This window comes from Jaculus jaculus, chromosome 3 (genome assembly GCF_020740685.1).
Source record: "Jaculus jaculus isolate mJacJac1 chromosome 3, mJacJac1.mat.Y.cur, whole genome shotgun sequence".
Taxonomy (NCBI): domain Eukaryota; kingdom Metazoa; phylum Chordata; class Mammalia; order Rodentia; family Dipodidae; genus Jaculus; species Jaculus jaculus.
Genome location: NC_059104.1, coordinates 9434475 through 9460301, shown reverse-complemented (window position 1 = coordinate 9460301; position 25827 = coordinate 9434475).

The window sequence follows — 25827 nt, the reverse complement described above, 5'->3', positions numbered from 1 at the left end:
TTTTAATTAAAATATTTTGTATGTTTATTTGAGTGAGAGCAAAAGAGGGAGAGAGAGAGAGAGAGAGAGAGAGAGAGAGAGAGAGAGAGAGAGAGAGAATGGGTGTTCCAGGGCCTCTAACAGCTGGAAATGAACTCCAGACGAATGTGACACCTTGTGTATCTAACTTATGTGGGTCCTGGGGACTCAAACCTGGGTCCTTTGGCTTTGTAGGCAAGTGCCTTAATCTCTAAGCCATCTCTCCAGACCCATAGCAACTTTTTTTTTGTGTGAACAAAACTAGGCTGTTTGAGGAATAATATCAAAGAGAATGATTAAAGGCAGAACAAATTTGCCAATAGGAATGATTAGAGATACTCATGAATTTCCCTCCTTTGAGGCTCAATGTGTTGGCTAAAGCCATTGCTGACATTGGGTTATCACTAAGCCATCCACATATGTCAAGGTCTTAGCAGGGTTGCCTGTGTGTTATGCATTTGAGTCCATCAGTGTGTCAGGGTGGCAAGACAGCCAGGGAGTGGAGTGGGTATGTAAAGTGACTCTGGGCCTGGGTCACTTTGATGAAATCCAGTATCAGAAGACCCAGCTTTAATCTCTGGGGAGCCTTGGCAATGGGATGACCACCAGGCCTCATGGCTCACTGTGGCCTGAGGCTCTCTTTCCATTATGAGTTTATATTTTCCTTCCCCTGGCTCTCAGGGGCAAATAGGTTCTCCCAAAGTGATTGCTTCCGTTCCTTCCTGGCTCACATCTACTTGGATGGAGTGCACCTGAATCCTTCCAAGAGAGATTTACTTAAGGCCACTGACCCGAAAGCTTCATTTACTTACCAAAGAGTCCATTTTTGTTTAGAAACTGGGCCAGGAACTTCTGAAGTTCTGGGCAAACCCTGTTGAAACTTTCCTCTGGCTTCAGCATTTTATCAACCGCACTTCACTTTGGAAACTACATTTTTATTGTCATAAGCACACACTTAACATGAGATCTATTAGCTTAAAAGTTTAAGTTTGAAATCTAGTATTTTTAACAATCAACACACCTTTATAATTGGCTGACCTTTATATCCATTGAAACATTGTACCTTCTGAACCAAATCTCCCCATATCCCCTTCTCGTAGATCCTGCAAAGTGCCATTGTACTTTGACTGTGAAAACCTCACATAGGTGGAAAACACAGCACACAGCCATGTTGCCTTGCACCTGCTGACCTTGACTCAGGCCACTTGTGATTTCAAGTTTCTGTTCAGCGTGGGGCCTGGAACACAGGAGGAGTTCAGCCACACTCTGTGATCCCATGCAAAACAACAACAACAACAACAACAAAGGATGGTGAGTTGTGGTCAAGTACATGTGTTGACCACTGCCATCCATTTATGGTTAAATTCTAAAGAGTAAATTGTAACAATGCTCAGGAGTCACTGTGGCAATAACAACATTGCATTCCATTTTTTTAATTTATTTATTTGAGAGCAACAGACAGGAAGACGAAAAGGGGGAGAGAAAGAAAGAGAGAGGGAGAGAGAGAGAGAGAGAGAGGGAGAGGGAGAGGGAGAGGGAAGGAGGGAGGGAGAGAGAGAGAGAGAGAGAGAATGGGCACACCAGGGCTTTTAGCCACTGCAAACGAACTCCAGATGCATGCGCCCCCTTGTGCATCTGGCTAACGTGGGTTCTTGGGAATGGTGCCTTGAACCAGGGTCCTTAGGCTTCACAGACAAGCACTTAATGGCTAAGCCATCTCTCCAGCCCTGCATTCAGTTTTGGCTCGCAGTTGTTGGGACCTCATAACTGCAGATATGATAGACATCATTTTATAGATGAACATCAGTGTTTTAAAACATGGGGAATTACCTGGATCATGCAAATGCTTTCCTTCTTCCCTCCTTCCTAAAACATACTCCTGGTTCTTGAGCATTATCTTGTTCAAGTTCAACCATTTTCAATCTGATTTACTGCTGAACTTCCATGAGTCAAGTATTAACCTTAGAGTAAGAAGTTTTACTTCTTACTATTTAAGGACTTTTACTTTTCCTTCCTTAAACTGTGTCTTTGAGTGTCCTATGAAACATCAATAGTGAAAATATATCCTGGAGTAATGGAATGATATTTAGGGAGAGAGTAGTAATATTATCCCAGAATTACTTTAGAAACATTCTGTCTCTCTCTCCCTCTCATTATGCATTGTGGAATACCAATAGCATCATTAACCAAAGTCATTTCCACTGAAAAGACTTGTGGTCAGAATGCTTCTCGGCATCAGTTCTCCAAGAAACACCACTGCGTGTCAAAACACTCTAAGAAGAGGGCAATAGTTGACTTCGAAAGTGTTTAATTCACCTCATACCATCTAGCAGTATGTAAAATTTAAATAATTTCTAAAATTTTTTTTAGCATGAGTTAATTTAAAGCGTCAGCTCAACCTTATTTGCTGTCATTGGCTGCGTGTGGATTTTTAGTGCTCCGTAAATATTGCTTTGAACTCTGCGCCTGTGAAGAAAATCTGTGCGCAGCTGTTCTGGGTTAGCTTGGAGACATTAGGGTTTGGACAGTTGGCTGCAGTGAAGGCACACCTTTTAATTACTTGAACTTATGACAGGTCAACATCTCAAGGGTTATCTGAGTGGTGTGGTAGCTTAGCATTCTCATTACATAAGGGCTATCACTGACCTTGAAGGAAGAGAGTTAATCATGAATAGCAATTCGGCAACTAGCCATGTCACTAAACAACAGGGGGTGGGGAGAGAGAAAGAGGTTGAGCTTAAAAATGTGTGGCTGTGGGCTGGAGAGATGGCTTAGCGGTTAAGCGCTTGCCTGTGAAGCCTAAGGACCCCGGTTCGAGGCTTGGTTCCCCAGGTCCCATGTTAGCCAGATGCACAAGGGGGCGCACGCGTCTGGAGTTCATTTGCAGAGGCTGGAAGCCCTGGCGCGCCCATTCTCTCTCTCTTCCTCTATCTGTCTTTCTCTCTGTGTCTGTCGCTCTCAAATAAATAAATAAAAAAAATAAATAAAAAATGTGTGGCTGGTGATTCTGCCTGAGTAAGCCTTGGACTTAGCGTCACAGAGGTAGGCATGCATTCAGCCACCCACATTTTCTCTTCGGCTTCCTTGGGCTGTATTTAGCAACCCAGTCTCTGCCTATGTCTTTGATTCTGTGACTTAAGCTAGGTTGTTGGGGATGGACGCTGTGACCTTTGTGTCTGGCATATCACAGACATTGGAGGGTTGGTGTAATCCATGTATCCCACTGTAACTGGGATCATGCTTTGAGAAGTATGTGCTAGTTGCATCATGATGTGGAAACTCCACTGCTCATGATTTTCCCAGTTTCACGTTTCAATTCTTTTAAACAAACAAAACCTTCTCCCATACTTTGCCTGAAATGAGGAAATTATCCTTAAACATAGGAAATTGTCTTATATTATTTGATTAAAGCACAGCATGATTTTTACTCAGCTTCAGGCTAGTACCATGCAAGGTACCTTATCATTGTGATATATGAAGTAGGTCCTCCCTTTGGAAGTTACACAGTAGACCCTTGCACTTCATGGGGGTGCAGACAGGGTAAACATCCACTCACAGATCACCTGCACACCATAGGTGTGGTCATTTCCTGCATCCCTGACATGCTACAGCATCTGTGTTCCTCAGTCTCCACAAAAGTGCCTGCGAGAGCTCAATTCCCTGCCCCCTGCCCCTTACCCCCTGTCACGTCTGACAGGGCATCTGTGAAGAGACTCCTAAGTATTCCTACAAAGTAGGCAGCAGAATGTAAAGTGGTGTATGAATATGTAATAGCAGCCATCATCAGCTGATCTCTCTGTCTTTGGAAATAATCATTTCATTCACCGTGGAGAGAATGAGGGGCAATTTGAGATGGCCTGAGGTAAGTGGCATTTCATATATTGCCAATCAAATTAACCTTGAACCTTTCTCTGCTACTTAGAATTCTCGTTCTTTTCCCTCTGTCCCCATCACTGGAGATTAAGATGGTGTGAGTAAAACTACTTTCCATCTGCAGTATTGCACTTCAGTGTCCTCTCCCTCTCCCCAGGGAGGGAGCAGATCTGTGTGTCAGTCAAACTGACGGAGGCTTGGGAAAGGGAGACTGTCACCAAGTCTAGAAGATACTATGGCATGTCAGTTTCAACACAGCAATGGTTTCTCCCATCCTCCCCTTTGCTCTCACACGCGACCAGAGGATGCTGTGTGATCCCTCAGATTGGAGCTGCCAAGCATAAGCTTAGGAAATTACAGGAGCATGGTTGGGGGCGGTAGAGGGTCTATCTTATCATTCTTAATCATGCAACTTGAATCTTTGATAGAGAGTAGGTCTCCTTGCAGCTCCTGATCTTTTTTTTTTTTTTTTATCTGAGCTAAAAGCAACTGTTGTGTAAATGTGTGTGGCATGGCTGCTCACTTCTCTGCACTTTGTAAATGAACATTTAGTCACTATGCACATCTTCAGTGAAGATGAAGGGACACCTTACCTGCACACACACGCTGTGGGCATATCACCTTGACCACCCCTCCCCCATACCTCTACTTATCCTGTTCCCACCTGGATGGTTTATGTTACCATCTCAATATCCTGATATTGTATAAACTTATCAGAAAATCCCTGGACATAATTTCCCTCTTCCCTCTGCCAGCCCTTCTACTATCCCTGCGCCAGTGGAAAGGCTTTTTCCCTTCTGCTGAGCCTTAGTGCTGCGTGGCCACTGCAGCGAACTTGCACCTCACTGTGCTCTAGACATGCAGTTCCTGTTTTCTCTGTTAGTCTACATTTTATGACCTCTGCAGGTAAGATGCATGCCTGATTATTCATGCACTCCACAGCTCGGGGCAGGAGGATTAAGGATTGCAAAACTTTACAGTGAAATAAAAAGAAATTAAAATTGATAAGAAAGCCCAGGCAAGACTGGGAGTCTTTAAGCAGAGGAGTGGCCTGATAGGAAAATACTTTCCAAACTATGACGTCGGCGCCGGGGGCAACAATGTCCAGCAGCCAGGATTCAGAAGAGCACATCAGGGTTTGGCGACGTGTTTTGTTACTCTCATGCGTGTTCAATCTAACAGACATATCTGAGCAAGTGAATGTGGTACCCAAGAACCAATATGCCTTTCCTATCATAGAATCTGTGTCTAGTGAGCCAGAATTAAATGGACCCAGGAAGAAAAAGTAAGCAGCAAGACTTGATCTTTGGATTGGACAAAGTGGTTCACTAAAAACTAAAACCTTAGTTGGAAGGTGGTTTGGATAACTATTAAAAGTGACTCTAGAAATGTGTGTGTGTGAGAGAGAGAGAGAGAGAGAGAAAGAGAGAGAGAGAGAGAGAGAGAGAGAGGGACAGAGAGACAGAGAGAGACAGAGAGAGAGAGGGGATTAGGAGGGTCAAGTTGAACATGGCTAATAACTGCATTTTACTGATTACTGTCTCCTGAGGTTTTTTAGGATGTAGGAGTCAATAAGAGGAGTCGTATTTAAACATGCATGTATCATGTCACCATTCTCTCTCACTAAATATCAAACCACTAAAACATTCAGTTACTTTATAATTTGTTGTCCAAACTGGTGTATTACTTAGAGATAAGGTACAAGCAGGACAGTCTTAGGCAAGGTGTTGGACATGCCATCACCTTCACACTATTGTCTCTGTGGGCAACAGTCAGAAGACTGATTACTGTGTTGGCTGAAGTTTACCTTATGCTGAAAGCCTTCTAGGGTTATCTTCAATTGCTTTCAGAAGGTTCTGCCTTTCAGAAGCACAGTCATTTGTTACTTCACACAGTGCACATAGGCACACGAGTTTCCTGCCACGTGCTCTTTTCTAGACAGTCATGGGATGCTGAGATGCCTCGCTGAGTTCTTCTGTTTCTTCTGTGACTTTTCCCCCTTCTTGATTTTCTCTCTGAATATTTTTTGGCATGTGGTTTTCTTTCTGTTGTCCTAATTCTTCACTTTCCATGGTGTGGAAGTTGTGTGTGAGGACCAGTGTGTGACTCTGTGCTGTGGATCACCTTTTCTGGTTCACATTCAGTGGGGATTGAGGTGGTGTTGGCTAAAGTGGCCTGGATGTTGGTTGTGGGAAAGCCTTGTTTCAACACACAATAACAGCCATGAAACAGAGTCTATTGGGTTGATATAACTAAAACATGCTATTGTAAGAAGTGATGATTTGAGTGACAGGCATATCTATTAAAAAAAAAAAACAAAGTAAAGTTTTGTGTTATTTCCCCTACATTTAATTCATACTGGCAAAGAGAAATATAGACTTATTTATCTGGGAAACCCAGGTTGAGCACTTTTACTACCAAGGACTAAAATTATGCTGTCTTGAATCACCTATATTGATAGCTAACATTGATTAAATTCCCTGAATTATTGCTTAAATCTTGATTTCACTTATCTAGCGAATAAAATGATGCAGAGGCTCTCTATAACCCAATACTTGGAATCTTGGCACTGTGAATAGTCCTGGATAAAGGGCTGACAGTCTCTTAAAATGTGCCCCCCACCCCATTTTGAGAGCTGACATTGAGAATAGTAGCAGTCAAAAATCTAAGGATGTTCTTTGGAGACTTGGGATGAGGGGCCTCCCCCTTTTTTAACCTTATTAGGAAGTTGAACTGAGGGATATGTTTTCCTAACTTTAGTGAGCGTGCTGGGAGTGGCTGGCCCTGAGGAAGGACTGTTCTATTACTGTCATTGTTGCTTAGCAAGGGGGAGCCCGCTGGCTTGTCATATGCATCAAGAATGCATGTAGTCCACACATAAATAAAAGTTTTACAGTGTCCAATAAGCTATAAATGGTACTGATTTACAATAAAAACAATTACCCCTGTAAAAAAAAAAATGTCTCAATGGGTTTATTGCATTACTTCAGATCAAGGATCAAATCTGATTGTATAAGGGATGATACAGTGTTCACTTGAACCAATGAGGCCCAAATCCAAGCTTTTCCAACTCCTGAGCATTGGTTGATGATAGGCCTTTTACAAAAGGAGCAGAAAGAAGGGCTTTGACCTTCTTACCAGTAGCAAAGACAAGGACTGGCAGGAAGAACCAGTCCCCTTACATAATTATGTCTGGGGAGTCTGGGCACAGCAGAATGACTTTCATGCTATTATTTTTTTTAAAAGCCAAATGCTCTGAACAGTGCGTGCTCAATTCACAATCAGTTTTCACATTTTCCATTACTCAGAGGAAATGGCAAGCCTGGAGTTTAGATGCAAGTCATCAAAAATGGTTATTCACTTTTCTATGGTGCCTGTTGATGTGTGGTAAATATTGTACAAATTGCGGGACGCCACAGTGAGAGGGGTGGCCATGGTCTGAGGGGTGATGTCATTTCGCCCACAATATGAAAGAGGAAAGTTTGTGCCTTCAACTGAATAAACATTGGGAAGGTCTTGGTTATTTTGTTAAAAACATAGTCATGTTTGATAGCCATTCTAAGTTCCTCAGTTCTGTTTCAGTTTTGGACAAAGTGTACTCTTAAGTTTCCTTGGCTCAATTTTCTTGGCCAGTGTGTATACCTCCATGATTTCACTTTGCACAAAAAAGGGAAGAAAGAATTGAATAGTTTTTATGTTTACCTCTTACTTCTTTGCATTTTATTGTATTTTAATTTTTTAATTAGTTTTGTACATACTGTATACAGTCATGTTGGTACTATCGTTAAGGAGGCTACCTCTTGCTTCTTTGGGTGCATAGAACTCTTTAGTACTAAAACAACACGACATAAATGGAGTAGGGTCTTGCTGTAGCCCAGGATGACCTGGAATTCACTATGTAGTCTCAGGGTGGCCTTGAACTCATGGCCATGGCGATCCTCCTACCTCTGCCTCCCGAGTGCTGAGATTAAAGGCGTGTGCCACCACGCCTGGCTTGGTTGCTAATTCTTGACAAACATCCAGCCCTACTCCTCCCTGCTTCTGTTCGCAGTGCTAGGAATCAAACCTCTACCAGTGAGAGACATACCTGACCCTCATCCTCATGCTATACACTAATTCCTGCAAACAGACAATAAGAATTGGGGACTAAATCTTCCTGTCAACTAACCCCGCCTAGAGAAAGTTGGGCCAGTGATGCATAGTACTGGCATAAAGATATGAAAGTCTTTGAGCACGGAGGACACAATTTCTACCGAGGAATTTGTAGGAGAGATATGTAACTTTTGTCTTGAACTCAGAATTCAGATATTTTAGAATGAGAACATCCGTGATCCTTCTCAGCCGGATGATGATGATGGTGATGGTTTTATTAGTCTACTGTAGCATCACAAATTACCTCCAAAGCATGGTGGCCTAAAAGAACGAGCAGTTATTATTTCGTTTCATTGTTATAGGCCACAAACTCAAGAGTGGGAGACATATTTCTGCTCAGGGTGTCTTCTGATGGCTTAGTCAGGCTGTTGGCTGGACCTGGAGAATCTACTTCTCAATTTCTCACTCCCATGGTTCTTGGTATTCCTTTGCTTTTAATTGTCTGTTGTCAGAAGGCTCCCATGTGGGCCTATACACTGACCGACCTGAGCGCCCTTAGGATGTGGCAAGTGGCTTTGCCCAGAGTTAGCTATGAAAGAAAGAGGGAGTGAGGGAGACAGAGATAGAACATATCAGTTGGTACCTTTTTATGTCTAAGTTTTAATTTTTTTAAATTAAAATTTAATTTTATTTATTTGAGAGAGAGAGAAAGAGGGAGGGAGGGAGGGAGGGAGGGAGGGAGGGAGGGAGAGAGAGACAGAGAGAGAGAGAGAGAGAGAGAGAGAGAGAGAGAGAGAGAGAGAGAGAGAGAGAGAGAGAGAGAGAGAATGGGTGAGCCAGGGCCTCCAGCCACTGCAAACAAAGTCTAGATGCTTGGACGCCCTTGTGCATCTGGCTTACATGGTTCATGGAGAATCAAACCTGGATCCTTTGGCTTTGCAGGCAAATGCTTTAACTGCTAAGCTGTTTCTTCAGCCCATGTATTAGTTTTTACTTCTGCTTTTTAATTTTCAAGAAATGAGCAAGTAAGTTTATTCCACATTCAAAGGGAGGGGGTTGGGTTTTGTGTCTCAAAGACAGCAATATCAAGGGACTTGTGCATGGATTTATAAAGCTTTTACAATGGGACCAGAAAAGATGGTGGAAGAATGTGCAATTGGGTATTTGGGTAGAGGGCGCTGGGTATGAAATGATTTACGCACGCACAGAGTACCAAGGGGACTACAGCTTGGCGAGCTCCAAACTAAGATAATGATAGGAAACAAGGTGAGAAGAAGAGAGTTCTCTGAGAAGGATGGAGACATAATCACAGTTCTGGTTTAGACTGATGTCCAGCAGCAGAAAGGATCTGTGTTTGGGAGTATGGTAGGTGAAAAGAGGGCATTCATTCAGCCATCCAGGAGAATGGAGCTCGGGAATGGGGAAAGTATAATTAGCGGATGGTCCCCAAGCAAATATTGATCTTGAAATTATTAATAGCTACAAGGATGAATATAATTTATATGTCTGATCTGACGGCTAATGGAACGTGCCAGTGTTTTAGATGTCGCTTCTTACCAAGCCTTTACTGGGTCAGTGAGAAGAACTGTAAGCTTGAGGTCCAATATGGTGCCTTCTGTGCTAATTGAGGGCAGTTTGTCCCTGGGATGACACTTGAACCTGAAGCTCACAGGACATTTTCCTAACTGGGTCTGTTTCTGAATTGAGGGAAGAGCCCAATGTTCTAAATAGGAATTCTTTATTGCCATCCTACTCATTAGTTTGTACAATTACACATGCTAATGAAAAGATTTATAAAAGCATTGCCTTTTTCTCTCTGAGTGACCAACATGTCCATTGCCAGACATGACAGGATTCTTCTGTGAGCACCATGTTCATGGTACCACATTCTGTATTCATATACCTCCATTGCAAATAGGAATTGCCTGATTTCTTGAGGCTGTCTAATCCTATGACAGAGGGAACCCAGGACATTACCAGACAGGTGCCTGGCCAGAGTCAAAGTTCCAACACAGATGTCCCTGCTCACCCCATTTTCTGTATGAAACCTAAGAACTCCAGAAGACAGGCCCCCCCTCTCTCTGAATGTATATGAAGTTATGGTCTATAAGAGTTTGGCATTTCCTCATTTTCTTAATTTGGTTGAGCACTGGTTCATCTCACCAACTTGATTGCAAACTCACACCATGTACACACTGACAGTTTGCACATTCTTAGAACTGGAAATAGGAGGTGCAGCCACTGTGGGCATTTACTAAGTTTCAAGTAGAAGAATATGATTTGGATGGGATGAATCATTACTTCTTTTCCACAAGAACTTCATTCTTTCCCTTTGTGCCTTTCAATCCCTACTGCAGTTTAAATAAAGGGCAATGGTGCACAGCACTTCCCCACTTCCTTATCTTGGTTATCTTTTTGACCCTAGTAACGAGAGGAAAGTTTTAAGTGATCTTTAATTTCCCAACATCTTTTTTATGAATAATTCAAATAGTGCTAATGTGATGTTTTGTAAATACCCGTGATTCTGAATCCATCTGATTGTTTCTCTGCATTTTCTATGTTGGTAAGGAGAAAATGAAATGTAACATGTTGCCTATTTGGTAATCTCTCCCATGGTACCTTAGTATCTTTGAGTGTGTGGCAAGGTTTAGCAGCAGAATAAAACCATCTACTTTTTCATTGTTGCTTACTATCAGTGAAATATTCTGCAGTCATGAGAATATCTTCTACCTCCTGTAGTATCAGTAGATAGAAATTGGCAAAGAGGGGATCATAACATAGCCATGCCTTGTGCCTATATCATTATGTAGGGGCATTTTCACACTTTGGGTAAACAATGAAGCATTCTGAGGAGATCAAAGAGTTTCTATAAATCTAATTTCATGAACTCAAGGAGCCATGTATTAGTGATGTAGAGTGGTTTCTCAAGGCCACAGGACCTTGACCTAGAAAGTCATTGTGCCTTAGACTGTTTTAAGGGTATACTGATGTAGTCAATGAAAACACAAGAAAGGGCTGGAGAGGTGGCTTAGCAGTTAAGGTGCTTGCTTCAAAGCCTAAGGACTCATGTTTGACTCTCCATATCCCACGTAAGCCAGATGAACAAAGGTGGGGCAAGCACAAGGTTGTACCTGCCCACTAGGTGGTACAAGTGTCTGGAATTTGATTATAGTGGCTGAAGCCCTGGTGTGCCAAATCTCTCTCTCTTTCTCTTGATCTCACTCTCTCTAATAATAATAATAATAATAATAATAATAATAATAATAATAATAATAAAACACAAAAAAGAGCATTGAGTCCTCCCTCCAGCCTTCCTAGTTCTTCCTTAAATCCCCTTCAGAGTCATTGTTGTTTATACAAGTGGCAGAGTAGGAGAATACTGTCTTCTTCATGTCTTGTTTCTTAGTGTTTGTACTCCAAGTACCAAGAAGCGTCAATGACCACTTGCTAAGCAATGTTATTCACAGGAAATCATCTACAGTAGTGGAAAGTAGTGTAAGGAGGGTAACCATATAGAATGTATATTTACAATGTGAACATTATGACCTGCAAAATGTATGTTGGTGTCTTACCAATGCTGCCTTTTAAATTGATTGATTCTAGAGGCAGTTGATACATCTATATATATAGGTAATTTGTGCTTTCAAGACATTTTGGATGGAGAAAGAGGGGGAAGGTATTTGAATGAGGCAAAGTTGGCTGGCAAGCAATTTACTAAAGATGGAGACTCAAGAACACAGTAATGCAGGATCATTAGAATCTGTTATAAATAATATAATATATTCTATCAAGGACTATATGGATCAGATCACAGTGATATAAAATTGGAGTAGATGTGCTGAGAAGGTTGGTAGCAAGCTATCTGTTGTCACAAAGAGGATTGGGAAAGGTTGATAGTTAAGGATAGAAGTTTTAATAAGCCTGATGATTATTGTTTGCAATGGTATAATCAGAGGCTACAGGGGTAGAAATCCTTGCAGGTTAGAGGGATATGAGTGATATAGCACCTGTGGTGAGCAAAGAGATTGGCTCCATTTTGTGGAGAAGACACAACACAGACCTGAAGTAGGAAAATCAGCATGTTACTGAAGCCATGGTTCCAGCATTTTAACAAGGCATGGATGATGGTCAGTTAATCTCCGGTTGTCAGTTTAACAGGATTTAGAGTCACCATGACAACAACTAATCTGGGAATGCCTGTGAGAGGTTTGCTAGATTAGATTGAGATAGGAGGACCTAACATAACGGTGGGTGGTATCATTCCATAGACTAGGGTTATGGATTGAATAAAAAGGAGAAGGTGCTGGGTGTGGTGGAGCACATCTTTAATCCCAGCACTCAGGAGGCAGAGGTAGGAGGATCAATGTGAATTCAAGGCCATCCTGAGAGTACATAGTGAATTCCAGGTCAGCCTGAGCAGAGAGTGAGACCCTACCTCGAAAAACCAAAAAAAAAAAAAAAAAAAAAAAAAAAAAAGGAGAAGGTGGGCTGAACCACACTCATTGCCCTTTGTGCTGTCTCCTTGCTGATGTGATGATGTGACACATGCTTTCTCATCCTGCCATGCTTTGCCTGCCTGCTGGGATGGACTCCACCGCTTTCCTTCCACAAGCTACTTCTGGTTGGGCATTTGGTATCAGCTACAGAAAGTAACTGACACAGCTTATAAAACTACTAGTCTCCAGTTCATATCTCTAATGTCTCCTTCAGAGACCCCAGCATGCAGTAAGTCCTCAATACCTATGTATATAGAATAAATAGATGGACTGGTCATTCTCAGAATGAAGAAGAGCAAACCTTCCCAACAAGGACAAATCCTTGAGCAAAGGCTCATCTTCATTTGCAGTTGCCAGTGCAATGGATTTAACCACATTTCCCCAGGAGCAGATGGTGTTGGGGGCCATGCTATGGGGCCTGGATAGAAAGTATTTGGGGGGAAGTGAGAATGACATGCCTCCTACAGCCATATCTACTGTTTGTGTCTTTCTGGAACCTATTGAGACTGGATGACATTTTGGTGATTTGGCAGAATGTTGGAGCCAGAGACCTTGAGCTCCTTGGAAGATTCATTTCCTATGATGCTGTAACCTCTAGCACAGTGTTCATATTCCAAGAAATGCTTAATATTTAACACACTTCTCATTTCCTTAATCACTTTCCAATATCAGAGCCCTGTATTTTATCAGATAAGTCCTTTTAGTACATGACAGCTGATGTTGTTCCATCCAATCACGTGGCACGTGTCTTGGATGACACCATCTTCAGTGCTGATTCATGATCTTTCACAAAATTCAAATGTCCTGCCCCTTGTCCAGGAAGGAAGTTGGGGAAAGGCTGCAAAGAGAAAATTGATTTAGTATCTTAGCCTTCATTTCCAAGACTCAGTCTTCAAGAGAGTGGATGTGTGTGTGTGTGTGTGTGTGTTCTATGGCTGCTTCTACAACATTATGATTAGAAATATGAAATATTCTGCCTTAATAGTCTTAACTTCATTTAATTTAAATTAATTTAATTTTCTTCAGGTTATGTGCAAAACAGATATTGCTGTTCTCTCCTTGAGTCTTAGCCTCATACTAGACCTGTCCTCTGAGGTGCTTACCAAGGTCAAGTGAGAGTAGAACTTAACTTCTGTTATTGATATCATTGAGTAGGAATATGGTACTGGTAATGTTTGCCATGTCCATTTTTATTGCACTGAATAAATACAGAAACCCTGACATGCTTGTGTCAAATTATCCCAGCCTGTTCAGTTTTTTTTTAATTGGGACAGAGATCATTATAAAAGAGTCTCTTATTTTCCTTATGACATGGAAGGTTCTGGGCCTGCTTTCCAATTTTGTGCTCTACTGCACTCTAGAGATTTCTTTGAATCAGGAACTCATATTCTTTCTCTCAGTAATTTGATCACCAGTGTCTCACTAGATAGACTGTCCTCACTGCTCTAAGCAGTCCCTAGGGTCCTGCTCATCAGTTTTGAACTGATGCTCAGCTACATGAGGGAAGAAGCTAGCTTCAGACTGCATCCTCCTGGGCCCTGCAGGGATGGGTTTACCACTGACAGCCTTCATGGCATGTTTATGGGACTGGAGTTTTACCCACCAATGTTAGCTCATTACCTGCTGGTGGATGGCTGCAATACCTGCGCTAATAAAATTACACATTACACTGATGAAGGATCTTGGATCATCGACAAGTTTCTATTAGTAAGACATACAATATGTCTGATATATCCTGTTAATCATGATAGTGTGCTTTGCCGTCACTATGCATAAATCATAGTAAAGTTGGTAAGGCCTTTCCATATCCCTGCCATCATTTCTAGTCTTTAAGATTCCATTGACTCTGGACCTGCCTGCTATTTGTCTGGTGCATAGCTTAGTGTGGGTGTTATTGGATCTGATTCTTTCCTTTAGTCTTACCAGACAATCTCTACAGGAACTATGACTTACTTTAACAAGAATTTGTCTCTAGCCTTCCAAAATGGAAGTTCATCTTTGACAGAGGGATAAATGTTGGCGTAAGGAGGGTCAGGCACGCTGAGTAGGTTTGAGTTGGCTGGCTTGTCAATGATTTGGTGATGTGGCCTGGATCCTGGGATCTTCCTTAGCTCACAGAAATTCTGTGTTAATTTCTGGTGTTGAAAGTCACCACCCATAGAAGGTCTTTGAGGAAATCACTTGCTGTCAAGCCTAATTGACAACTGGATTTATACTTCCAAGGCAAAGCAAGAACTAAGTCAGCCTCCATGCATTGGAAGAATGCAGATGAAAAACTGTTCAGCAACTGGTAAACTTGTTTGTTCTGTGTTTAAATGCCACATATGGTATGAAAAGTCTCATGAGGTTTATGAGCAAATGGCGATAGGCTTGGAACCCGAGTAGGTGGCTGGATGTGCTCATCTGTCTGATGTGCCTTTGACCAAGAACTTTTACAATCCTGTGGAGATGAGAGTGAACTTTTGGAAAGATGGTCATAGGGCAAATATCACAGATTGCTTTCCAAGGAAATGAAAGCTGTGTTTGGTTTAATGCAGCATTATTCCTGTGGGTAGGCTTGGTGTTGCACTATATATATATGTATACTTGTTTTTTGAAACAGGGTCTTACTTTGTAACCCAAGCTGGCCTGAAACTTATTTTCTTAATGAGTTTTTTGAAGTACAAATGATTTTTAATTTTAATGAAGTCCTTTTCAGCTTTTGGTGGGTGCCCTAGCTTAAGATACTTTGCATAACTCAAGGCCATGAAGATTTTCTCCTAAAAGTTTTGTTATTTTAGCTCTTATAAGAACCATGTTTGTAGCAGCTCAATTCGTAATAGCTAAAAGCTGGAATCAACCCAGATGTCCATCATTAGAAGAATGGATAACAAAGATGTGGTATATCTACACAATGGAATTCTATACAGCAGTAAGAAAAAACGACATAAAGAAATTTGAGGAAAAATGGTTGAACCTGGAACAGATCATTCTCAGCGAACTTACCCAATCACAGAAAAAAAATCGACACATAGTCTCACTCATCTGCAACACCTAACCTGAATTTTCCCAAGATGCCTTACATACCCAGCAAGCACCTCATGGACTAGACAATAATATGGATGGGTGGGCGGGGAGGGAATCAAAGGGTGGAAAATAGTAATCCGGACCCAAACGGCAATGGTACCATAAAATTCTACTTCCTAAAAGACAGACCAAATGACTGAACCTTCACTAGTCCCTTACAGGAAACACCTGAACCACAAGACACTGGAGAGGGTAGGATCAAGACTGACCTAAATCTCCTACATCTTCCTTCCCTCCCTCTCCCCCTCTCTCCTCTATCTCTCTCCTCTCTAACTCTGGTATATTAGTTATCTTTTTCCTCAATTTCTTAGTGGACACTGACCTGTAACCCCCACTTCCAGCTTGGGCCTACAATCCACAATGAGCTTTTGATCAGAGAAACCTACAAGGTTTCCCAAAACAATGACAGACTTCTGTCAGAGTAATTGATGACCCACCAAAGGCCAGTGGTAAGACCCTATTGCTGAAGACTCCATACGCAGCTGGCACGTAAAATGGAATGACATGGCTGGAAGCCAGGAGAGAGTCAGTCCCCAGACAGTCAGCGTGTCTAGTGCCAGAAGGCGCTACATAGGCGACTGGGGGAAGTGACCAAGATCTGTCCAAGCAACACATTGTTTAACCTAAGTAGCAACAATTAACTGGATGTGATACCCACACAAGTGCAATAGTGGTACACAGCCATGGTGAGGAATCAATTGCTCTTGATTTGGCTAACTGATCCACTCAGTGGTACTAGACCCTTAGCTGGAGGTGGGAAACAAGTCAGAACCATACCCAAACACAAGCCCACTCTACAATATCAAGCTACCATCAATCACGGGGTATAAGAGGGCCTACACCTATCAAACTGTCTATCAAAAAAGTAAGTGTTATCTCAATTTTCTGGGTGCTAACTTACTCTCCGTTGGAGAATCTGCTTCTCTTTTCCAGATAGATGCAGATCCTAAGAAGAGAGCTGCCCCAACATACCTCAGAAGGGGCCCAACTGAAACTAAGGACAACTGGCGAAATAAGCAAGGGTGATGTTTTCCTGTGAACTGGATACCAGCACAAAGGGGAAGGAGATCAATGCAGAGAAAAATCAACTCCTACCAAATCAGAGAGCCAGAGCCTCAGAGGCCCCCAACACCTCAGCACTGAAGCAGACCAAAAATGAACCCAACATGGCTCAGGGAAATCTTGCGGAAGAGGGGGCGGAAAGAATGTCAGAGTTACATGTTGGGTCATGATTTTCAGAGACATTTATCATACTAATAACTGGGGGCTAACTCCACAATGCACGACCCATTTTCAATAATAAGGAGGGTCTAATGGGAGGGGGTAGATCACAGATGAGCCTAAATAATGGTACCAAACTGCCTGTATTTACTGAAAAGAAAACTAATAAATTAAATTAAAAAAAAAAAAAACTGGAAAAAAAAAAAAAAAGAATTTATTGGGGCATATAAAACATTAAAAAAAAAAAAAAAAAAGATTCATATTGTGCTAATTACTCAATGATAGGATTCCATCCTCAAATTGTTTATCCTGGATAAACTCCAAATATACTTTATCCTATTTTACAAGTTAGTATGTCTTAATCTTTTCAGATGACTGACTCATTTGTTTATTAACTCAGTTTCCAATTGACATTTCCTTAGTCTTTGATTTGGTGAGTCTTGGTTTGGGGACTGAGTTATGTGGGCTGCATGAATGTATTGAATCATGGTCAGATTCAAACATGCAAAGGAATCCTGCCCCATGAAATGCAAAATGTTCTATGTATATTAAAAAACAAAATTTTTTTGTGCCCTTTAGGTTGGCTCTTCAGAAGCAATGCTATTCTTGAGTGAGTTGGATAATTTCACTTAAATTTTTTTAAAATATATTTTATTTATTTATTTGATATAGTGAAAGAGGCATGGAGAAAGAGAGAGGGAGAGAATGAGCATGCTTGGGCCTTCAGCCACTGCAAACAAACTCTAGATGCATGTGCCCCTTGTGCATCTGGCTTATGTGGGTCCTGGAGAATCAAACTGGGATCCTTTGGCTTTGCAGGCAAACACCTTACCCGCTAAGCCATCTCTCCAGCCAATTTCACTTTTTCTGTTTTAGCAGACAGGAAGATGGGCATGGATCTGAATGTTCACTATCTTGAACTGAGAGTGAGTACTGAAAAGATAATTACCCTAATTATTGCCATAAGGACCACAGACTAGTATTTAAAAGCCAATAATGGGGCTGGAGATGAGCTTAGTGGTTAAGCTTGCCTGTGAAGCCTAAGGACCTGGGTTTGAGGCTCTATTCCCCAGGACCCACGTTAGCCAGATGCACAAGGAGGCACACGTGTCTGGAGTTCATTTGCAGTGGCTGGAGGCCCTGGTGTGCCCATTCTCTCTCTCCCTCCCTCCCTCCCTCCCTCTCTCTCTCTCTCTCTGCCTCTTTCTCTCTCTGTCTGTTGCTCTCAAATAAATAAAGAAAAATGAACAAAAAAATTATTTTAGAAGCCAATAATGTTATTCTTTTGGGTTCACATATCGCAGTATTTAATTGGCTCACAAAAAGTAATCCAATAAGTCTTCCATCTACTAAACTGTTAAATTTACAGCTTATTTAGGCAGGTGCCCCATATGGCCTCTAAGGAAGTTATCACAGGAGTGCATTGTTGACATTTTTCTTTGAAGTTCAGTAATATTTGCATTCCCTTGTGAAGCTGACTAGGATGAAACACTGAGCTCCTGCTGAGGAGCAAAACTTGGATGTTCAACTGCTTCTGATAGGCAGCCAACCTCTAGGGGGACTCTTGGTCTTGTGTATGGTTAAATCTGGGCTCATCTTCTCAGGGAGAAGCAAAGGTTATCTTCTGAAGCACAAGTATGCCCAAAGCTCCACACCTTTCAGAGGAGTTCGGCTTTAGTCCTCTCAAAATTGCTTCACTGGAGTGTTGGTGTGCTGGTCTTAGCCCACATTGGCGGTCCCTAGGAGAGGTTGTTAGGAACTTATGACTCTAAGGACTATAAGCACATAGATAAATACGTTGCTTGACATAAGAACCTGTTCCATATCCTCTGTGTTCTCTTCAGTTTCCCAAATTAGGGAAATTGTCCCTTAATTTTTTTTTTTCAGGAGACAAAACATCTCCAGACTAATGTCTACTCTCATATGTATATAACGTCTCCAATTTTACTACTTAAATGTATTTTTTTAAAGAAATGTTCTCTACTGTTATTTATGTGGAATGAACCTGCCATTATGTGGTTGTACTTGGTGGGTAGAGGGCCAGTCTGCTTCATTTCCTTACTTTTAAGATTCACGGGCTAGGGATGTAACTCACTGGTAGCGTGCTTACTCAGCCCATATGAGGTCCTAGATTAAATCCCAACACTGCAAAGTAACAACCGCCACCACAACCTCAACATCAATAACAGCTACCAGCACAGCAGCAGCAGCAGTAAATCTCAGCAAATAAAACCCAAACCAACGAAAATTCATTAACTTAAGATTCACATAGGAAGCGTTGTTCCTCAGTTCTCATTGAAGATGCCTTTACTAAATTGCTAAGTGAAATTTTCTTTTTTTGTTGTTGTTGCTATTTTAATTTTCAGTTCTCTGATTCATTATCAAGGTTGTTTTTTTTCCAAATATTTGATTATATTCATTGCTGAATTTTCTTTTTCCAAATATACAAATAAATCATTGTAAGCTTTCATTTGCAACTGCCATGTCCATCCCTGCTGGAGTCTTAATGTCTTCACATTATTATGCATCTCATAATAGATGAAGGACTTTGCCCTTGGTGCAAGAAAATTTTATACATACATGTATACATTTGTAGTTATAGTTATATCCTTTTGCTTTCTCTTGTGGTTTCTTCCACTGCTTTTATGCTACTTATCTCTCCATATCATAATTTATTAGGCAAGCCCAATAGACTGGCTTTTTTTTTATTAGAGAGGGAGAGAATTGGCAGGCCAGGGCCTCCAGCCACTGTAATTGAACTCCAGATGTATGAGCCACCTCATGTGCACGTGCAAACTTGCATGCTTGTATCACGTTGTGCATCTGGCTTATGTGGGACCTGGAGAGTTGAGCATGGGTCCTCAGGCTGTGAAAGCAAGTGCCTTAACTGCTAGGCCATTTTTCCAGATCCCCCATGCAATTTTTTTTAAAGTATTTCTTGAGGATTTGAATATGGTGGTAAAATTTTATGAATCTGATTCTAAAACAGGCATAAATTGCATACTTAGGATACAAATGGGCACAATAAACCTTTGGTGATGTGTTGATAAAGCACACACGTGATTTGTTTGTGGAGTTTATATTTCCCTAAACATTACATTGGAAAGATTTATAGAAGTATGATACTTATCAGCATTAGTATTTTCTTTTGAACACTCACAGAAAATGTAAAGAAAGTCATGCTTTTGGGCAATTAGCAGAAGACTTTTGCCTTATTAATATGGTTGTATAAGGGAGTTCTTTATGCTGTCTTACCAGCAATTTCATCTCACAGTTTTGAGGCTCTGGTATACAGCTTTACCTGGTGAAGATTCCACAGTAGAACAGGAAAAATGCTAAATTGTTGCATGATTTCACATCTAGTGGCTACATTTTTATCAATTTTTGTGCATGACTGTGAGATTGTCGAGTTGGTTAGCATTGCATGAAGGGTCCCAGAGGACTCACTCCTGGAGAGGAGAGAAGCCGTAGTTAGATGGAAGATTCCCATCTTGGCAGAATCACGCTTCATTGAGGGAGACAGGGTGGGAGGGAGTCTATTGTCCAGAAGTCAATAGTGTTGAGAAAGAAAAAAAGTACTTTTCAGTGAAAAGCAACTGTGGCATTGTCCTTTTCTTTGCTTCAGCATCCTGGTTAAATGCAAGGAAAAGTCAGTGTTACAAGAATTAGGCTCAGTTCTTCTTGCCAAAATGTAATAATGTAGGCAGAGTAAGGTGACACGTTAAGATGGAAGTGTACGGCAAAATCAGTGTTATTTCTGCTATTATCAATCATAATGGACTCAGTTGCCAAACTCAGAGCCAGTCTTGCCTTTGGCTTCTCTCTAGATATTTGATTCTGCCCTTCTTTCCAGCTTTTCTGCCCTCCATGGGAAAAGCCACCCACTGAGCCCCATGGAGCCAGTCTTGGTAGTGCCCTCCATCACAATCTGCTCTTACATCCCTCCTAGCTTTGGGAAGAGAGCTCCTTGCTTTTCCAGATCATGCTGGCTGGGACTTACCTTGGGCCTTGACTTTTCTTCTGTGGTCTCAGAGACTCTCTGCTGAGTTCTGATCCAGACCTTACCCCTTAGCTCATTGCTCACAACGTGATAGGGCAGGCTGATGGCTCTTCTCAGGGCCAGGCCATTGCACTTCTGGGCCATCGTTGTTCTGTGATGCTCAGTTTCTCTGACTCCCACCTGCACTGGGAGTCGCTGGCATGGTTTACAGGGGAAGGATGTCTAGATTAATCTACACCTCACTCTTAGCGGATGTGGTGGCTTGAATCGGATGTCCCCTATAGATGCATGCAGTTTGAATGCTTTGGCTCCCAGCTGGTGGCGAGTTGGGAAGTGGAGTGTTCCTGGAGGACGTGTGTTGCTGGGGGGTGGGTTTAGGGGCATTACAGCCAGCCCCCCTTTGCTAGAGTGTAGCTCACTCTAGTGCTGCTTTCTGTCAGCTGCTGTGGCAAGAAGTGATGCACAGCCTGTACTCCACTACCCTTTATTGCCATGATGAAATCTCCCCTTAGAGAGTGTAAGCCAAAGTAAACCATTCCCTTTCCAATCCGATGCTTTGGGTTGAGCGTTTTTTCTTAGCAACATGATGGTAAGTACAACATGGAGCATCCTGAGCTGCTTAAATGTAGGGCCCCAAGCATGACATGGGCCAAGGCATTAGATTATGCCAGCTTCTCATCAGTACCAATGCCACCCGCCATACCATAAATCTTAGAACATTCTCTGACTCCCTTCAAAGTGGCAGGGGAGGAATGTTCCTAAGGACTTGAGATCTTCATGAACCTTTCCATTGCTGAACGTGTCTTGCTTGATCTAATGCACAGAGATCTTGTCATGTACTGGGACACCGTGGAGTGTCTTCATGGGAAAGAAAGCAACCAGTGGCCCAGGGTGTCCAGGGCTTGTAATGAAGTGGCATGGTCATTCCTATAGGAAGAATGCTGTGTGTTGAGGGGAACAGTGGTCCCGTTATTTTCTCTAGGATTTCCTTTGTCCTAGGTGGCAAACAGAAACCTGGGCTGTGTTTTGATTTGCATCTGGCATGTGAGTGAAGAAATAAATGGTGTTGGTATTAGAGCCAATACCTCCCAACAGCAATGGTTTATTCTTGTCTCCACAAAGGGGATTAGCTTTTGTTTGTTGTTGTTTATTTGAGATAGGGCTTCATGGAGGCCAGAATTCCAATTCCTCGTTCTCCTGATTCGAAGTCCTACGTACTGGGACTACAGGAGTGTGTCACCAGGACTGACAAAGATTTTTGTTGTTGTGTGCATGGGTGTGTGGTATGCATGTGTATTTGAATATGTGTGTGTGTCCATGGGTGTTCATGCACATGTGTGTGCACATGAATGTGGAGGTCAGAGGGTGACATTGGGTGTTTTATTCAGTTTCTCTTCCACCTTATTTACTGAGACAGAGTCTGTCACTTGACCCCAGGGTTTGCCCATTTAGCTAGTCTAGCTTGCCAGCTCACCCTAGGGATTCTTGCTTCTCAGAATTCTAAGATTGCTGGGTGGTTGTCACTCCCCCCACCCCCCCAGCCCTTACGTGGGGACTAGGGATGCTAACTCAGGCCATCAAGCTTGCATGGCAAGTACGTTATCCAAGGAGCCATCTGCTCAGCACCCAGAACTGAGTTTTGAACATGAACATGCACAATGGCAAAAATTGCCCTACATCACTGCATTTGTACCTCACTCATTCATCCATGGAACTTGCTTCTATTATGTACCAGGAACTTTTCTAAGCCATGAGAAAACAACCAGTTATGGATGTGAGCATGGTCTTAATCTTTTTCTTAGGAAATGTGACCTGCTTGAATGACATTCTGAGCCTTCCTTATCAGAATTTTATCTCCCCTTTCCCTTTGTGAAGACAAGGCTGTCTCTGGAGGCCCCACCTTGCTTAAACTCAGATCTTCCAGAAGGTTCCTGAGGAATTACCAAGAAACCCTGAGGGAGTACTCAGCAAGTGAACCTGAGTGCATTCCTAAGGATGGTTCCTTGCCTAGTTCTGGAACAAAGCTAAGGTCAGAGCAATGCTACTTAATTTATTTCTTTGGAGAAGAATGCTTCATTGAGGACAATGACTTCCAGAAGGATCCGTGTTGAAAAGTTAACAAAGGCTCCTTTCTGTTGAAGCTCAAGAGCCAAAAACATTAATTCCATTCTCCTCGGCATGTCTGCTGCCTCAGCATGTAGATGATTTATGTAAAAGCCCTTTGTTGTTTTTCATAATATCATAGAACTTTAACCCAGGAAGAATAAAGGGAAAGAAACATGAGGACTTCTTACAGAGATGGCAGGAACACCGGCTGGCCTCCTTAACCTTCAGTCAAATGAGATTTTTTTTCTTTTTAATAAAGGATATGTACTCTCCAAGTCTTTCGATAGAAAAAAAAATATAGGTATATATATAGGTATTCCCTTGGGTACACTTTCTGTCAGGAAGGCAAATAACCAAAGGCGGCTTCCAATTCAAAAAGAGATCCTGTAAATACTTCCCAGAAAGACTTGCTTTCTTGAGGGGCACCAGCAAACATGAGGTGAGGGCCAGTTCTGGAGACCACCTGGTGGCTCTTCTCTCTGTGTAGAACGGAGGTCCTTTAATACCTACCACTTGGGATACTTTTCCAGGCCTGTCTAGGTATGTTATCCATCCTTCATAGGACTTAAATACTTAGCCAATTGATCTATTTTACTTTTCATTAGCAACTATTTATTGAACAAGCACTGTGTTCTGGCTTAGTGCCTTTGTGAGGTCCCAAGGCAAGATTTCCCTCTCATTAGGCTTTATGGGCAGATATAAAGTGAATGTTGAAATAGTGTAGCTATTTTAAACTGAATTACTGAATATGAGATAAGAGGGTTAAGTATTCCGTTGGACATTTTGTTCAACAGCCTGCCACAATGCTTGGTTGAAGTTCATAAATAGATCTCAGTGCTAATATCCATGGAAGAAATAGCATTGTCTCAAGCAAAGACAGCTATCACTATCGCAGTAACAGACTGAGTCTTTTCCAAAGGAGCCAGTTACTAAGGGTATAAGGTCAGCATCTGTTCCTATGGCTGACTTATTCTAAGGCATTCTGTTTTTCTTTGTAGTTATTGTGGTAGGGGCAGAGTCTCACTCTAGCTTAGGCTGATCTGGAACTCTCTGTAGCCCAGGCTGGCCTTGAACTCATTGTGATCCTTCTACCTCAGCCTCTGAGTGCTGGGATTAGAGGCATGGGCCACCATGCCCAGTTTAAAGGCGTATGTTCTGAGGTGTGTGACTATTCACTCTTAGCAATAAATGCATGACTAGCAATGCTTACTGGATACATGGCAAGATCAAGTGTAAGTGCTGTTGAAAGAGGCATTGCTGTTTGTTCATATCTGTACCTTCCTTCCTTCCCAGACATTCTCTTCACCAGGAGAAAGGGTTGCAGATCCAAGATTGTCCACAAAGACAGTCATGGGCAGTTTCGGGGTTTCACCAGCATCTGAGTTAATAAGTGTTAGCATTTTCTGTCCACCTTGGACTGGTCTCAGCAGAAGTTGGGTGTGGAGCCTTCAGTCCAGGAGGTTCATTCTTCCTGCTCTGGCTGGTGTTCAGGGAGGAACGTGGGGGAAATGCCTTTCCTAGCTGGAAGGGGCAGAGTGAGGTGAAGAACTTGTGAGTAGCTTCTTACTCTCATCTCCCGACTTTGCTTATCTCTGCTTGGAGAGATAAGCCTGCAGAATGACAGGAAGGGCCTCGTTTCTTTGCCTTTCCTAAAGTAATGATGGGCTCAAGGGGTTCTCACCAGTGAGTCATGATGGCCAGTGATCTTTAGTCAACAAGATGGTCGCTTGATAAGCAGGCAATTCATAGTTCAGTCTGCACTTCCTGTTTCATATTGATGGTCATGTGAGCACGTGCCATCAAGTAGTTTTTCTTCCTAAGAGGGAATGTGTAATTGGGAGCACCCATGGGATGGAATGATGGGGTCAAATCTATGGACCAAAACCCACGACATTCCAACTCTTCTTCCTGCTGTCCTCCTCCCCAAGTCTTCATGAGGGTGATGAGAAGGGATGGGAGGTCGTTTCAGGGGCAAGTACCCAACAGAGAGGGGACTAACCTGAAGACAAAGACTGGGGCTGGCATTACTTTACAATAAACAAAGCAAAACAAAATGACATGAAATAACATGTTTCTTCACTGAAATTCCAGCATTTTTGTTTGTTAAATAGGAACTTTGTATGGACACATCATGTGTTAGTACCACCATTTCCCTCCTCCCTGCCTGGATTCCACTGAGGGCCCCTCTCAGTGGGATTGCTGGTATTCACCAGTGATGGACTTGTGGGTTATGATTTTTGAGAGCAGCAGTCAGTCACTGGGGAGGGGGCAATGCCTCTGGATAGCCCCTCTCCCCCTGTGGCTCTTACATTCTTTCAGTCCTCTCTCCTGTAAAATTTCCTGAGCCATGGTAGGTGTGTTTTAAATCTCCTTTAGTGTTGAGCTCTCAGCAGCTTCCTGATTTCTGCTTCGATACATGTTGAGTGACCCCAGTGCCTGTCTTCCTCACCCTGGTGCAGGCTGTCAGGCTCGCTGAGAAAGCAGCGCTCTTGTTCGTCTTACCAATTCCTCCGTGATTTCACCTGGGCCCTAGCTGCTGTCCGATGGATGGTTCATCTCCTGCCAGGGAGCCAGGTGTCTATTCTTGTCTTATCGGTAGATTATTGGTGTCCCCGGCTTTCACTGCCTTCTGAAAAAGAAAGACAGATTATCCAATGGAGCGTGAGATCGACATACGCTAAAGGGGCTATGCATTGTAATTTAGAGAGATTTTGGTTGGTGTAGCCTCCCTTTTGGCCCAAAACTAGTGGGAGCTTCTCCATAGGATTCTGACTTGGTTCCCAGTTCCAGCTATAGGTTCCTTTTCACTGAGTGGATCTCTTAGCCAAGCAGAAAACCGTTGGTTTCCCACCTACGCTGGGTGCCACCACTGCACGGGTGTGTACATCTTGTCAGACTGGTGGCTTCTGTATAGAGGTGTGCCCTGCTTGCTCATAGCATTGTTGGCCATATTCC